We start from the raw sequence: 15,193 nt of genomic DNA, 5'->3' as shown, positions 1-15,193 counted from the left end.
GCCGATAGATGCATCCAATGACCACTTTCTTACCGCAAGAAAAGGAATAGGGGTGCCTTTCTATGAAAGGAGATTCAACACCAATGTCATCAGGTGTGAGTGTGAGGTCCCTCACTCACAAAGAGTTGAAAATGTTTACGATCAAAAATGGACACTCCTCCTCCCACTCATGAAGTCCTACAGTGGTGAACAGCATGATAAGGAGACATGTCATAAAGCGAGGTTGTCTCTTCAGTCAACCATGTTTCTGAACGGGCAACAATGGGAAATTTAGGAAGACTGCGGACGTTCAAATGAAAGGTCGAAAACAAGCTTGTCCTGGAATGAGATACTGCTATACAGGTTGTTCAATTGCGTAACACTACAGCAATCACAAGTGATAGAATTATTTCTAGTAAGTTTCAGGAAATGTGAATCTGGATCAACACAATCATTATATTTATCGTTCGCTTCATTAATATCTAACGGGTTAAAGATCTCGTTATCAGGGTTTGACATCTTCCCAACTAAGAGAGATATACAGTCGGAACTGAAACATTGAAATGTGTGCCTCCCATACAGCCATACATTTGTGTTAGTTTTATCAATAGAGGTGCACTTCCTATGGAATGCACATTGAGACAGTCCACGTAACACCACTGCGGACTTCAGAGGGTTATGAACAAATAGTGAACAAATAGAGTAAATATGCATGTATGGTTGTGAGTCCAATCAATGTACTATAGCTGAGTCACTTGCCATATACCTACGAGAGGGAGGGTGAACGACCAGCTGATCCTTCAGGTATGCGGTATTGCCTTTATTTTGTTCTTCAATTAGTCGTGGCAGCAGTTTCTTTCTTCTTAGACGTACTTTTTTTCTGAGAATTCTTCATTGATGAAGATTTTGGTTCCCTTCAGGCACTTGGCTCTCCTGAGAATCTCCTCATCTTTGAACCTGAGCAGTTTCACCACTAGTATGGATCCCAGATTGGTCCCAGATTTTCTAATGAAGGAGAAGTTTTTATTTTTTAACAACCAAATCTCTATTTTTGATGTAAATGGTTTGCTATAGAAGGGTCAAGACACCTTTTGGGGGATTTCCCTTGTTTTCTCATCCTCGTTGTGCAGTATGTTGGCCAAGACAAAAACATGAACAAAGGCTCCAAAAACATCAAAATACGTCCTTTTAGAACTGGCAAAATCTCCCAGTATAATGATGCAGGTCTTTTGACGTTGTACACATGAAATTGTGTCATTCCAAACTTTATCCACAGCGTTATATTACATTGATTTGTGTCTTGAGTGATACTTCGCCGTCCATTCTACAGGTAGTTCCAAAATAAAGGAGTTGATGAGCGATACAAAGTATATTGAAAGCAGGTGCTTCCACACACAGGTTCCATACTCATGTAGAATCTATGCCAAGGGACATTGAAGCTGTTCTGGGAACTCGTGGTGGCCAAACACTCTATTAAGACACTTAATATTGACGTTTCCTCTATTTTGGCCTGTAGCAGCAGGTGACACGGAGTATGGAACAGCTGGATAGGGGAAGCGGTTCGAGTCGCACAAAAGAGAATATACTGCTGCGGATAAAGTTTGGAATTGCACAATTTCATGTTTACAACATCTAAAGACCTGCCTCACAATACTGAGAGCTTTTGCCATTTCTAAAAGGACATAATTGGGTGTTTTTGGAGCGTTTTTCAGGACCCCCATACTGCACAATGAAGATAAGGAAGTGATTCCGCTGTTTTTGGGTGTTGATCAAGTGAAATCACAAAAAAGTGTTATATATATATATATAACATCCCATTTAGATACAAAATTTAGATGTGCTTGTAAAAAAGAAAACTTTGCCTTTTAAAGAAGCAATTTGTGTGTGTACTTGTGCGTGTGTGATGTGTGTGTGTGTGTACTTGTGCGTGTGAGTTGTGTGATGTGTGTGTGTGTGTGTGTGTGTGTACTTGTGCGTGTGAGTTGTGTGATGTGTGTGATGTGTGTGTGTGTGTGTGTGTGTGTGTGTGTGTGTGTGTGTGTGTGTGTGTGTGTGTGTGTGTGTGTGTGTGTGTGTGTGTGTGTGTGTGTGTGTGTGTGTGTGTGTGTGAACATTTTTCAAAAACATACGGCATTCCTGTCACTGATACCCTCTCTGACACCATTATTGGAAGACGTAGTAGTCTCTCCATTTTGCTCTGTTCAGTTTCCTACACTGTGAAGGGGTTAATATACATACAGTGCATTCTGAACGTATTCAACCTTAAGTCTTCTTGGGTATGATGCACACCTGTATTTGGGGAGTTTCTCCTATTCTTCTCTGTAGGTCCTCTCAAGCTCTGTCAGGTTGGATGGGGAACATTGCTGAACAGCTATTTTCAGGTCTCTCCAGAAATGTTCGATTGGGTTCAAGTCCGGACTCTGGCTGGACCACTCAAGGACATACAGAGACTTGGCCCCGATACTCCTGCATTGTCTTGGCTGTTGTGTGGCGTGAGTGTGAGAGAGGGAGAGGCCAGGTTTCCTCCAGATTGCGGAGCCTGACTCCTACGACAGCGATGGAGGGCTCTGTTCTACAATGTGTGAATGGAACCATTACATCACTGAGTAGGAAGGAGCCCAGTCTGGTTAATAATGCATTGTGTTTTATCATAGAATACAGTAGTTGTAACATGTTTTCAAAAACATACGGCATTCCTGTCACTGATACCCTCTCTGACACCATTATTGGAAGACGTAGTAGGCGATGTGTGATTATCATATTTACCAACCAGACTGTATTACGTTTGTCTCTCCATTTTGCTCTGTTCAGTTTCCTACACTGTGAAGGGGTTAATATACATACAGTGCATTCTGAACGTATTCAACCTTAAGTCTTCTTGGGTATGATGCACACCTGTATTTGGGGAGTTTCTCCCATTCTTCTCTGTAGGTCCTCTCAAGCTCTGTCAGGTTGGATGGGGAACATTGCTGAACAGCTATTTTCAGGTCTCTCCAGAAATGTTCGATTGGGTTCAAGTCCGGGCTCTGGCTGGACCACTCAAGGACATACAGAGACTTGGCCCGAAGCCATTCCTGCATTGTCTTGGCTGTGTGCTTAGGGTCATTGTCCTGTTGGAAGGTGAACCTTTGCCCCAGGCCCTGAGCACTCTGGAGCAGGTTTTCAACAATAATCTCTCTGTACTTTGCTCTGTTCATCTTTCCCTTGATCCTAGTCTTCCTATCCCTGCCGCTGAAAAACATCCCCACAGCATGATGCTACCACCACCATGCTTCACCGTAGGGATGGTGCCAGGTTTCCTCCAGACGTGATGCTTGGCATTCAGTTCAATCTTTGTTTCATCAGACCAGGGAATCTTGTTTCTCATGGTCAGAGAGTCCTTTAGGAGCCTTTCAGCAAACTCCAAGCAGGCTGCCATGTGCCTTTTACTGAGGAGTGGCTTCCATCTGGCCACTCTACCATAAAGGCCTGATTGGTGGAGTGCTGCAGAACTGGGAAGGTTCTCCCATCTCCACAGAGGAACTCTGGAGCTCTGTCAGAGTGGCCATCGGGTTCTTGGTCACCTCCCTGACCAAGGCCCTTCTCCCCCGATTGCTCAGTTTGGCCGGGCAGCCAGCTCTAGGAAGAGTCTTGGTGGTTCCAAACTTCTTCCATTTAAGAATGATGGAGGCCACTGTGTTGTTGGGGACCTTCAATGCTGCAGAAATGTTTTGGAACCCTTCCCCAGATCTTTGTCTTGACACAATCCTCTCTCGGAGCTCTATGGACAATTCTTCCGACCTCATGGCTTGGTTTTTGCTCTGATATGCACTGTCAACTGTGGGACCTTGTATAAACATGTGTGTGCATTTCTAAATCATGTCCAAACAATTGAATTTACTACAGGTGGACTCCAATCAAGTTGGAAACAGGATGCACCTGAGCTCAATTCCGAGTCTCATAGCAAAGGGTCTGAATACTTATGTAAATAATGTATTTCTGTTTTTTACTTTTAATACATTTGCAAAAAATGTCTAATAACCTATTTTCACTTTGTCATTATGGGATATTGTGTGTAGTTTGAAACGTTTAATTTAATCCATTTTAGAATAAGGCTGTAATGTAACAACATTTTGAAACAGTCAAGGGGTCTGAATACTTTCGAATGCACTGTATATAACCTTCCTCAGACTCTCAAACCCCTCCAAGGACAGACTATCCACCTTCCATCTCAGACCCTCCCTATTCAGGAATATACCTGTCCAACTACATCCATGCAACCCTTTTTGGCAACCACTTTTGATCCTGTCTGTTCTCTGTTGCTGACTGCCACCCTCCTCCATCCCTGTCAGAGTGAAGACAGCGCAGCCATTTCTGGGTAATGGGATGTACAGGGGGCTAGTGATGGGGGAAGGATGTGAGGGAAGGTAAGGCTGGATAAACAGGTTTCAGAGGAACAGGGCTGTTAAATCAACTTCAGGTGGCTGATAAAAGGATCTCAATTGAATCCCAGCAAGAGCTGCTCCCAGCTGCCTGCCGGATAGATAGATTCCCAGGCATTGGCAGCCAGCAGCAGCAGCAACGGGACTGGACCCAAAAGATTGATGGGGATGGAGGAAGCCCTTTCTCTTCTCTTCCCCCTCTCTCCCATCCCCAAGTGGTTCCCAGGGGGGAGTGTGGCTTTTTTTGGGCCCATCAACAGTGTGATATCGGTTTAAAAATGCAATCTGATGGACCCGCGAGTGGAGTGGGAGCAATCGTTTTACCTGAGCACAGATGACGAGGCACAGGCAGGCCAAGCAAAGAGGTTCACTGGGTTGTGTCATTGACTCCCCAAAACAATAACCCAATAATGAGTGCTATATTAATAATAAGGTGTGCTGTGAACTACACCATGACTCTGGTGTTATAATTAGCCTGATTCTCCCAGTTGTAAAGTCCTGAACCAACGTACTCTGTGGCAGAGCATCGGAAGTGAGAGGAATGTTGTTATGCATGTAGGTCATGTTCCCATCTGCCTTAATCACTGGCTATATATAATCTGCTTCAGAGAGACGTTTAGCCCTCTCTCCTGTGTTGAGTGTCTTTCTGAGACATTTAAAGCAACAAGGTATCACGTCTCACTTCAGTATTCAACATTTGTCCAGGGGGAGGATAAATGCAACATTTTGAAGTTAAGTTTGGGCATTCATTGCGACTGGTTAAGGTAAGGTTTATGGTTCGGGACAGGGTTAAACCAGAATCAGAAAAGGACTGAAACTGCAATCCTCGGAGCCGGATCCCACTTGATGGTAGTAGAGCCCAACAGTGGAGGTGTCATAATACCCATAAAACCTAGCGGTCAAACAGGGAAATGGTTCTAATTGTTTTTCCACCCTTCATTTTTCCCATAGGGAATTTTAGAAACACTTAAAGTTAGGGCTGTGTTTCTTGTAGGCTTACCCTGGCGTGGAGTTTTGATAACCAAGTAAATCTCTCTGGTGACTATTATCAATATACAGTATGCGGCTCTATTTATTCTCAGATTCGAAAATGCTAATTAGCATCAAAGTAGACATCATGCAAGAATACAAATCCCTGCCAGCTCCTACAAATCATCTCTATCGGACCCCTTTGCTAACAAGTATTGTGTTCATTTAAAACTTGCAGAAGACAGTTTCACAGAATTGTCCATTTAAAGACATTTTGCCAATTTATTCATTACAAAATTTAGCTCACATTAGATATTTAATCCAGAGATTCTTACCTTTGCCTCAAATTCCGCAGTCTCACCCAGATCATCATGGCGTTTCTAGTTCTTTATGACACAAAAGCTGAAGAACGTACGCACATCCAGGTTTTCCACAGGTGCTGGGGTTGTAGGCCAAACTCATGGAAAACAGGAAGGAAACCGCTGCACACTGCTCCTCATGCTCACAGGTGATATTTATTTACAACAACGTTTTTGACCCTTAGGTCTTCATCAGGCATCCATATACCAGGTGGTGGAGGAATGTCCTATATGTAGGGGCAGTTCAGTGACATCACTTCCTGAAACAGGAGTTTAAAAAGGTATGACATAGGTTTCACTATATGAGCATACACAAGGAATGTAATATACATGCACATACAATATTCAATTAGGCATTTTCTTTTGAAGAAAAAAAGGATTTGGACATATTGAAACTATAAAAAAGTTTTCAAGTCAAACTCCTCGTTAAGGCCAAGAGGAGACAGTGTGTTGAGCCTGTGGATCCAGAAAGATCCCCTTTTGAAGAAGTTTCCTCTCAATGTCCCCTCCACTGCTTGATCTCTTGACCATTTCTATTCCAATGTATTCCAGAGAACTAATAGGATGTCCAGCTTGTACAACATGAACAGCAACCGGATGTGTTGTCTCACCTGTCTGTACATTGCTGCGGTGCTCACTGATCCGTGTCTTAAGGCTTCTATGGGTTTTCCCTACGTAAGACAGACCACAACGACATTTCAACATGTAAATAACATTGGCGGACATGCAGGTCAAATTATATTAAATCTTTGTCCTGTGTGGGGGGTTGTGGGTAAATTAGTTGTACTTATACGTGAATTGAGCATATTGGCCACATTTGTAATTACCCTCCGTATGTTTCCCTTTTCTCTGGTGGGTAATCAGATGTAACCACAATGTCTCTCACGTTTGGGGTTCTTTTAAAGATCATATGTGGGGGATGTTTAAAAATGGGTTTAAATTGTGGGTCAGTATCAATAATGTACCAGTGCTTCCTGATAATGATCTTAAATGCCTTCCCCAATGGTGAGTATCGGGTGAAGCATGATGGGACATGATCTGCTTTTTCTTTGACTTTTGGTTGAAGGCCTTCCAAATGTGTTAGTCTTTCAAAACGATCATTGGCATGTTTTAACCAATTGTCTTTGTACCCCCTTTCCTTAAACCTTTGCGTGAGGTCCGTGGTCTGTTTCTAATAAGAAGCATCAGAGCTGCATATTCTTCTGATGCGACTGAATTGACTTATAGGGAGACTTTTAATGTGGATGTGGATGTGGATGAAAGCTGTCACCGCTACGGAGGTTATTCTTGTCCGTAGGTTTCCTAAAGAGATCTGTAGAGAGAGAGGTTTTGTCCTTAATAACTATCACTTCAAGAAAACTGATTTGTGATAGGTCATAGTTAATGGTGAAATTAAGGTGTTCATTCATAGCGTTTAGATAAGCATGGAATTCTAAAAGTTATGTCCCTGGATAGATCACATAAATGTCATCCAAATATATCAGAGTTAGGAGAATATTGGAGAGAAAAGGGTTATGGTCTGGATTCAGCACCACCTGTTTTTCAAACATTCCTAGATATAGGTTCGCATAATTAGGAGCCTTAGAGCTCCCCATCACTGACTGTCCCTTTTGTCTGGAGGAAAAAGTCTCCTCTGAAGAGAAAATAGTTGGAGGTTAGTACCAGTTCAGCCAAGTCCACAATACAATTGGTGCTGGGTAGAGCATTAGGGGGACGCTCATTGAGGTAGAACATGAGGGCCTCTAGGCCTCCCTGATGGGGGATGTTAGTATATAGACTGGTAACATCAAAAGTACACCGAATACAATTTTCAGGTAACTGGTCCACAGATTTCAAAAGATTAATCAAATCAGTAGAGACTCTATTAGAGTTCGACCGATTATGATTTTTCTGCGACGATAGCGATACCGATTATTGGAGGACCAATAAAACCGATTAATCGGATTATTTTTTATTTATTTTTATTTGTAATAATGACAATTACAACAATACTGAATTAACACTTATTTTAACTTAATATAATACAGAAGATCAAATTAATCATAAAATCAATTTGGCCTCAAGTAAATAATGAAACATGTTCAATTTGGTTTAAATAATGCAAAAACTGTTATGCGGGTGAATGAGGACCCAAAAGCGACTTAACGGAAACAGAGTCTTTATTCCAGTCTTAGACAAAAGCGATAATCCTGGATATTATCAAGGCAAATGCAAACACAGGAAAACTGAAATCCACTCGTCAGTAGAGAGGAATGACTGGAGACGCGACCACAGACTGCAGGTCGTTTCGGGAAGGCACCGGCCGTAGCTGACATTGACACCTGCTCACACGCAGCATCTGAAGAAGGTAAAACACGACAGAGCGGAACAAGGACACAGAACAGCGAACATCAAGCAAGGATCCGACAAGGACAGAAGCGGAAAACAGAGGGAGAAATAGGGACTCTAATCAGAGGGCAAAATAGGGGACAGGTGTGAAAGAGTAAATGAGGTAGTTAGGAGAATGAGGAACAGCTGGGAGCAGGAACGGAACGATAGAGAGAGAGAGAGAGAGAGAGAGAGGGAGAGAGGGAGGGGGAGAGAGAGGGATAGAAAGAGGGAAAGAACCTAATAAGACCAGCAGGGGAAACGAACAGAAGGGGAAGCACAAGGACAAGACATGACAATATATGACAAAACATGACAAAAACAAAGTGTTGAAGAAGAAAGTAAAAGTGCAATATGTGCTATGTAAGAAAGCTAACGTTTCAGTTCCTTGCTCAGAACATGAGAACATATGAAAGCTGGTGGTTCCTTTTAACATCAGTCTTCAATATTCCCAGGTAAGAAGTTTTAGGTTGTAGTTATTATAGTAATTATAGGACTATTTCCCTCTACACCATTTGTATTTCATATACTTTTGACTATTGGATGTTCTTATAGGCACTTTAGTATTGCCAGTGTAACAGTATAGCTTCCGTCCCTCTCCTCACTCCTCCCTGGGCTCGAACCAGCAACACAACGACAACAGCCACCATCGAAGCAGCGTTACCCATGCAGAGCAAGGGGAACAATTACTAGAAGGCTCAGAGCGAGTGACGTTTGAAATGCTATTAGCGCGCGCTAACTAGCTAGCCATTTCACTTCGGTTACACCAGCCTCATCTCAGGAGTTGACAGGCTTGAAGTCATAAACAGCGCAATGCTTGACGCACAACGAAGAGCTGCTGGCAAAACGCACGAAAGTGGTGTTTGAATGAATGTTTACGTGCCTGCTTCTGCCTACCACCGCTCAGTTAGATACTAGATACTTGTATGCTTGTATGCTCAGTCGGATTATATGCAACGCAGGACACGCTAGATAATATCTAGTAATATCATCAACCATTTGTAGTTAACTAGTAATTATGATTGATTGTTTTTTTATAAGATAAGTTTAATACTAGTTAGCAACTTACCTTGGCTTACTGCATTCGCGTAACAGGCAGTCTCCTTGTGGAGTGCAACGAGAGGGAGAGAGGCAGGTCGTTATTGCGTTGCACTAGTTAACTGTAAGGTTGCAAGATTGGATCCCTGAGCTGACAAGGTGAAAATCTGTCGTTCTGCCCCTGAACGAGGCAGTTAACCCGCCGTTTCCAGGCCGTCATTGAAAATAAGAATGTGTTCTTAACTGACTTGCCTAGTTAAATAAAGGTCTAAAAAAAATACAGATTTCCGATTGTTATGAAAACTTGAAATCGGCCCTAATTAATCCGCCATTCCGATTAATCGGTCGACCTCTAGTCTCTAGTATACGTGGGGAGGGAGATCGCCCAGGGTTTCACAAAATGGTCTACAAAGGTAGAGATATTCTCTGTCAGAGATCCATTACTACACATAATGGGCCTGCCTGGCATAGGTGGTGTCATGCTCTTGTGAATTTTGGGTAGAGCGTATATGACAGGTGTGGTTGGGCAGTCAACTTTCATATACTCATATTCTGTCTTTGTAATTTCCCCATCATTCAAAGCTTTAGACAAGTTGTCATGGATCAGAGACTTGAATTGATTAGTAGGGTCCTTTGGGAGTCTTTTGTAAAATGCATCATCGCTAAATTGTCTCAGAATTTCCTGTTCATAGCCTGCTGCATTTAGTATCACTAATGCACCTCCTTTGTCTGCAGGTTTTATAATTATACTGGAGTCATTTTTACGTTACATTAGAGATTCTTTCTATGTTTTGGACATATTGTGGCATACCTTATATTCTTGTTTCTTAGCCAGGAGATTATGTACATCTTTCTCAAATAGGCGGCAATGTGTTTCAAGAGAGGGATTTCGTTTGGGTGGTAAAAATGTGTTTTTCCTCTTAAAATATGTATGTTCACTTGTCCTGTCCTCAGGGCGACAGTCAGGTTCATTGTCATTCAGGTTATCAATGGGGAAAAACATGAGCACTATTTCCTGTCTGGTTATTAATATTGTTCAATAGATTAACATTGGCAGGTGCGTAGGGAGCAACCCCATTACCGAAAAACTTTGGAAAGTCTGTAACTCTGGCCTGTGATCATGGGACAAATGATAGTCCATTACCTACGGCAGATGAACATGTATCAGATACAGACTTGTTGGACAGGTTTATTACCGCGTCCCTGTGACAGGGACTTCAGATGTTGCCGTCTTCCTACGTAGTCCTCTCCTGCATTTATTGGTCGTGATGACGGCCTATTCGATGACGTTGTCCATCGGGATTCCCCATAAAAGAAGACGCTCATACTCATGCTGTGGTACTATATACGTAGGATCTCACGTTATCTCTAGTGGTCTGTATTGAAGGCATCTCCCGACGTCCTGGGGACCTGGACAAACGTTGAATACTGAAGCTGATTTGGTGTGATCTGGCTGAATTAAAGATGGGATTGGATGGTTGTGGATGACAGAGAGAAAGGACAAGAGAGAAGGAAAGGGAGAGAGAGAGAAAGAGAGCGAGAGTGGACCGCTCATGTGCTGTGTGAACATTGCACAGGCCCCTTGATTGTTATTGTGAGTCCCATAACCAATGAGGGATCTAATAGAGTCCAAAGACACACACACGCGCGCATACAGACGCACACACGCACATGCACACGCACACACACACACAATTTCTAACCTCTGTGTTTTTCCCAACCAAGTCTCAGTAACACCCACAGTGTACCTTAAACCATAAAGAGTGTTTCCTCCCAAGTGGCGCAGCGGTCTAAGGCACTGTGTCGCGGTGTCACTACAGCCAGCCAGCTGTGACCGGGAATCTCATAGGTTGGGAGGGTTTGGCCGGGGGGGGAGTAAAATAAAAAACATTTAAAAAAAACATAAAGAGTGTCGTCTTCTACCAGAGACAAGTGGCATGCTGCGTCTGTCTGGGTTTTACGGTGGTTGTAGATATTTTGTTTATGCAAATGAGGTGAATTGCCTTTTTGACCTTTGATCCCCACGGCACTGAGACACTGCGCTGAGCGAACGTGACAGCCTTTAGCCAGGGGTGGGGAAAGAAACGCAATCATCTCATGGTTAGTTATGATGAAAGCCAATGTGGCTAGGGCATGAATGACGAGGAATCAAAGGGAATGAGTGAGTGGAAATAGAAGGTGGAAGGTGTGGATTGGTCAAAAGCAATCTGTGAATGGCTTTATTTCTTTCATGTCTTCTTGAACGGCATACACCATTGGTAAATGATTCAGTGTATCAATAGCTGGATGAAACACAATGTTTAATAAGCACAAGGAAGAAGTTTCACCTTGATCATTAGGGGGACGGGACAAAGCTAAATGATCCGTGATGGCAACCTGCCTTCAAATGGAATTAATGGTGCGTTTTTCTGCCTTACAGCCTCGCGGATCAGAATGAGCAAGCCTAGTAGGAAATTAGAAGTATCCCCTTTATCTGGCCAAGAAACTTGGAGCCAATTTCCCAACACAGGGCTCTTTAATGGGGACCTTTCTAACGATGGCTGTGGAATTTAATTTAGCTCAGTCGGCGGTTCATTTAGCACCTAAACTCATTTTTAAATAATTATACATACCGACGGTAGCTGTGTCTGACTGGAATCTTTAACGACCTGTGGCCTGCTCCATTTTCTCCTCACTCAGGCTTGGCGCTATGGACCTACAACTTGTAAACCTTACCATACACACATACACATGCACACACACCTGCCATCCCCTCTGTCACCATACGGTCAGCTGGTCAAAGAAGAGGTCGGCAATTTCTATTAACACGCCAGGACATTTTCATAGTTGGAAGGTCAACATGATATAGTATTCTACGGTCACAGAATACATCTTGACCATAGTCAGCTGGTAGGTAATACAGTTCATATGCATTGATGTACTTCACAAATATATAATACCTGTGGTACCAACTGTATATGGAAAAAGCACCAGCAGGTTGGCCTCCTTAGCTACCACCTCCACCCGTTTACAGTGTCTGAGTCTGTGAGAGACAAGATGGGGTTAATGTATTCAGATTGCTGCTGGAGGTAATGAGGGTTTGCTTTGTGTTGCATGCAAAATTGGGCCAGTGACCGATGGATTTTCAGACCTTCGGTGGGAATGAATGGGCAACATTTCCCACCTCCTCAAAAGTATATCTGCCGTTGTGAATGTTAGACTCCAATCTGTGAGGCACATCAATCTGCTGGTTGACCTAGGTAAAACCAAAATATCTGTGTACGCTATTCCTGATGCAGTAAAACATTTGAAACATTGAATAATGAAGTAAGCTTTATGCAACATTTTTGAGTGCCAACCCATTGCATGCATCTCTTTGTTTGATTGAATGTAAGATCAGCTGTGCTCTCACTAGATGCTTGTTGGCTTGGTGATACAGGCAGAGGTCATGCCAGAGACTGGGATGAAGAAGGGAGTTAACTATACTGTAAACAGCCAGATGGGGACCAATTATATCCCCATTCAGTCAGTTCAGAGAGATACATTGAAATCCAATGAACTGATATTCAATTTATCAATTGAAATCACCCATTATTTTTCTGTGTGGACTGTTCAATTCATGAAGAACTTCCTTGAGTTTAAATTGAATTGAGCCCAACCCTGGCTTTTTCTCTTCAAGATGTTGACGTTATAGCATCAAGCACCTTGAATTTCAGGCTTTGCCCAAAATAGACAGACTATTTTCAGTTGGAGCCTTATCTTTCCAAACAGCTGGCAGGGGTCAGCCCAGGTACAGAGAAGGTAGAAACCTGGTAACCTCCCATCTGCTACAGTATGGATAAGCATAAGGACTGAGCTAGGAAGGAACCTTCAGGTTTCATAAAGATATTGTTGTCAGGTAAACTGAAATAAACTAGATGTTTTGTTGTTTATAGTAAGGATGATAACTGTGTCATGAGATTTATCAATGTGAAGTGGTAATGAAAAGGACTGATCGTCCTCATAACTGTTGGGTCTCTTCATCTCTCAGGGCCAAATCCTAATTTGAGAAACGCATGCGCAACACACATATTTGTGCACATCTTTGTGCAATTTGTACAAGTTTTGTGAGCATTTTTAAAGTTATGATTTCACTCTCAGATAGATAAAATTCCTATTCAACACAGCACACCCGATAAACCAAAATGAATCTTTCCATAGCCAGCACCTTGAAGAGAACAAATATGCATTGCTATGCACTAGGGCTATTTTCATTTTCCCCCTGTAGACTGAACTATATCAGTGTAATGCATTATGTATATTCATAAATCTAATTGCCCAATTTACAAGATTTTTAATACAGTTCCAAAACTGTATTACATTACATGGATAGGTGATTGTAGTGTGCGCAATTACTTATTACTTATTGCTTCTCTGCTCAGCCTTTTTTGTGTGTTTACCTCTGCCCCTGGGGCATATGCCTACCTGATGTTATTATATGCTGCCGTCATGTTTATTCATGGTGAGCTTATGGCTTTTCGTTACCATCATAAATACAGCCAGAGATTCATAAGTCCTCTTCATCGGAGTTGGCGTCAAATATCAATTTATATGCAAAATGTCTTGTTTTTTTCCTCTATCATTCAAATAAAGTGATTTTCTTTTATGGCCAAATGGATATGATGTTGTGGCTCGGTCTCATTCGACCATTCGTGGTCAAGCGTTAAGATCTGTGAACAGTAATGGCCTTTCTGATTGGATCAGACTAGTGTGCTTGGCCAATCACCATTATTTGCGTCCACTCCTGAGCACACATTTGAATTCATAGATTTCTCTATAGTATACAAAGACCACAATATCTGCCATCTGTCAGTTGGCGCCGGAGATTTTGACTATTATAATTAGCCGATTAAAGTTGTTTTGGATGTGTCTGGTGGTATATTAATACCCATAGCTATTGCAGTTCAAGTGTTTACAAACGTATTGGATAAGTGCTTGCAGCTAAATTTCAGGTCGCTTCCAAACAACAAGCATTTTAGATGGTGAAAGTAGTCTGAGGCTAGAATTCCATCAAACATGCGCTGAGAGACACCGAGAAAGCAGAGAAAAAAAATGATGATCAGTATTTACATCACATAGACAGACAGGTTCCTACCGTCCAGGGCCACACGAGGCCTCAATCTGCCATCTCAATATTCTCCACAGTACATTGAAGTAAATCAGCAGCATTTGTTAATGTATATGCCAATTATATAGATATTTCCAGTATGAAACTGTGACCCTTGTGTCTGTGAGGATCACTGAGGCTCTCTATTTTCTCAGGTGAGTTATTCCTCTAGGAGATACTGCTTGGTGGCTTTGTTTGTCATGACACAGTCCTGTGAAGACGCTGTAACAATACCGCTAGCTAGTGCCGCGTGGCTAATGGGTGTCTGGCAGGATCGCTGTGCTGATTAGATCAATCTCCACACAACAGATGAGACGAGAGACGTTCGATTTTTCATCCATGTCGACATTTCTCTGTCTAAGTTTGTTGCCGTAGCCCACAAAAGACTGGCTCATTACTGGGTATGCTCTTCTAGTTTTTTTTGTAATGTGGAATATCGAAAAAGATAGTTTGTCTCGCATTAGGAAGCTAAGAAAGCCCGACACATGAAGGTACGTCCAATTTCTTTCATATTCTCCCTCACCCAAATTAAAGGTATCATTTGACAAAGTTCATTTGCTGGGCTCCATCCATTCTCATGACTGCTTCAGGGAGCCTGAAGCATGAATTTCTTAAGACTACATCTTCTTTGTTTAAAATCACATCTAAGTGGCATTTGCTGCTGTGGGAATGGATAAGCATTTCGCTGCACTCGCATTAACATCTGCTAACCATGTGTGTGTGACCAATAAAATAAAATTTGATTTGATATGTTAATATAAATATGAATTGCTATTGAGGAGGACACAGGTCTCACTGTCATCTTACGCCTCCTGAAGCTTCGATGCTTTCAGTCTTAACTAGTTGGCTGTTATACTAGATGGCCGCTCATCTGGCAAGCCTGATGGATGAAAAACTGGGCCATAGACGGCAACCTGAAATTCGCTGGTTATTAT

Source organism: Oncorhynchus gorbuscha, linkage group LG03 (assembly GCF_021184085.1).
Source record: "Oncorhynchus gorbuscha isolate QuinsamMale2020 ecotype Even-year linkage group LG03, OgorEven_v1.0, whole genome shotgun sequence".
NCBI lineage: Eukaryota > Metazoa > Chordata > Actinopteri > Salmoniformes > Salmonidae > Oncorhynchus > Oncorhynchus gorbuscha.
Note: the sequence above shows the minus strand (reverse complement) of the source record.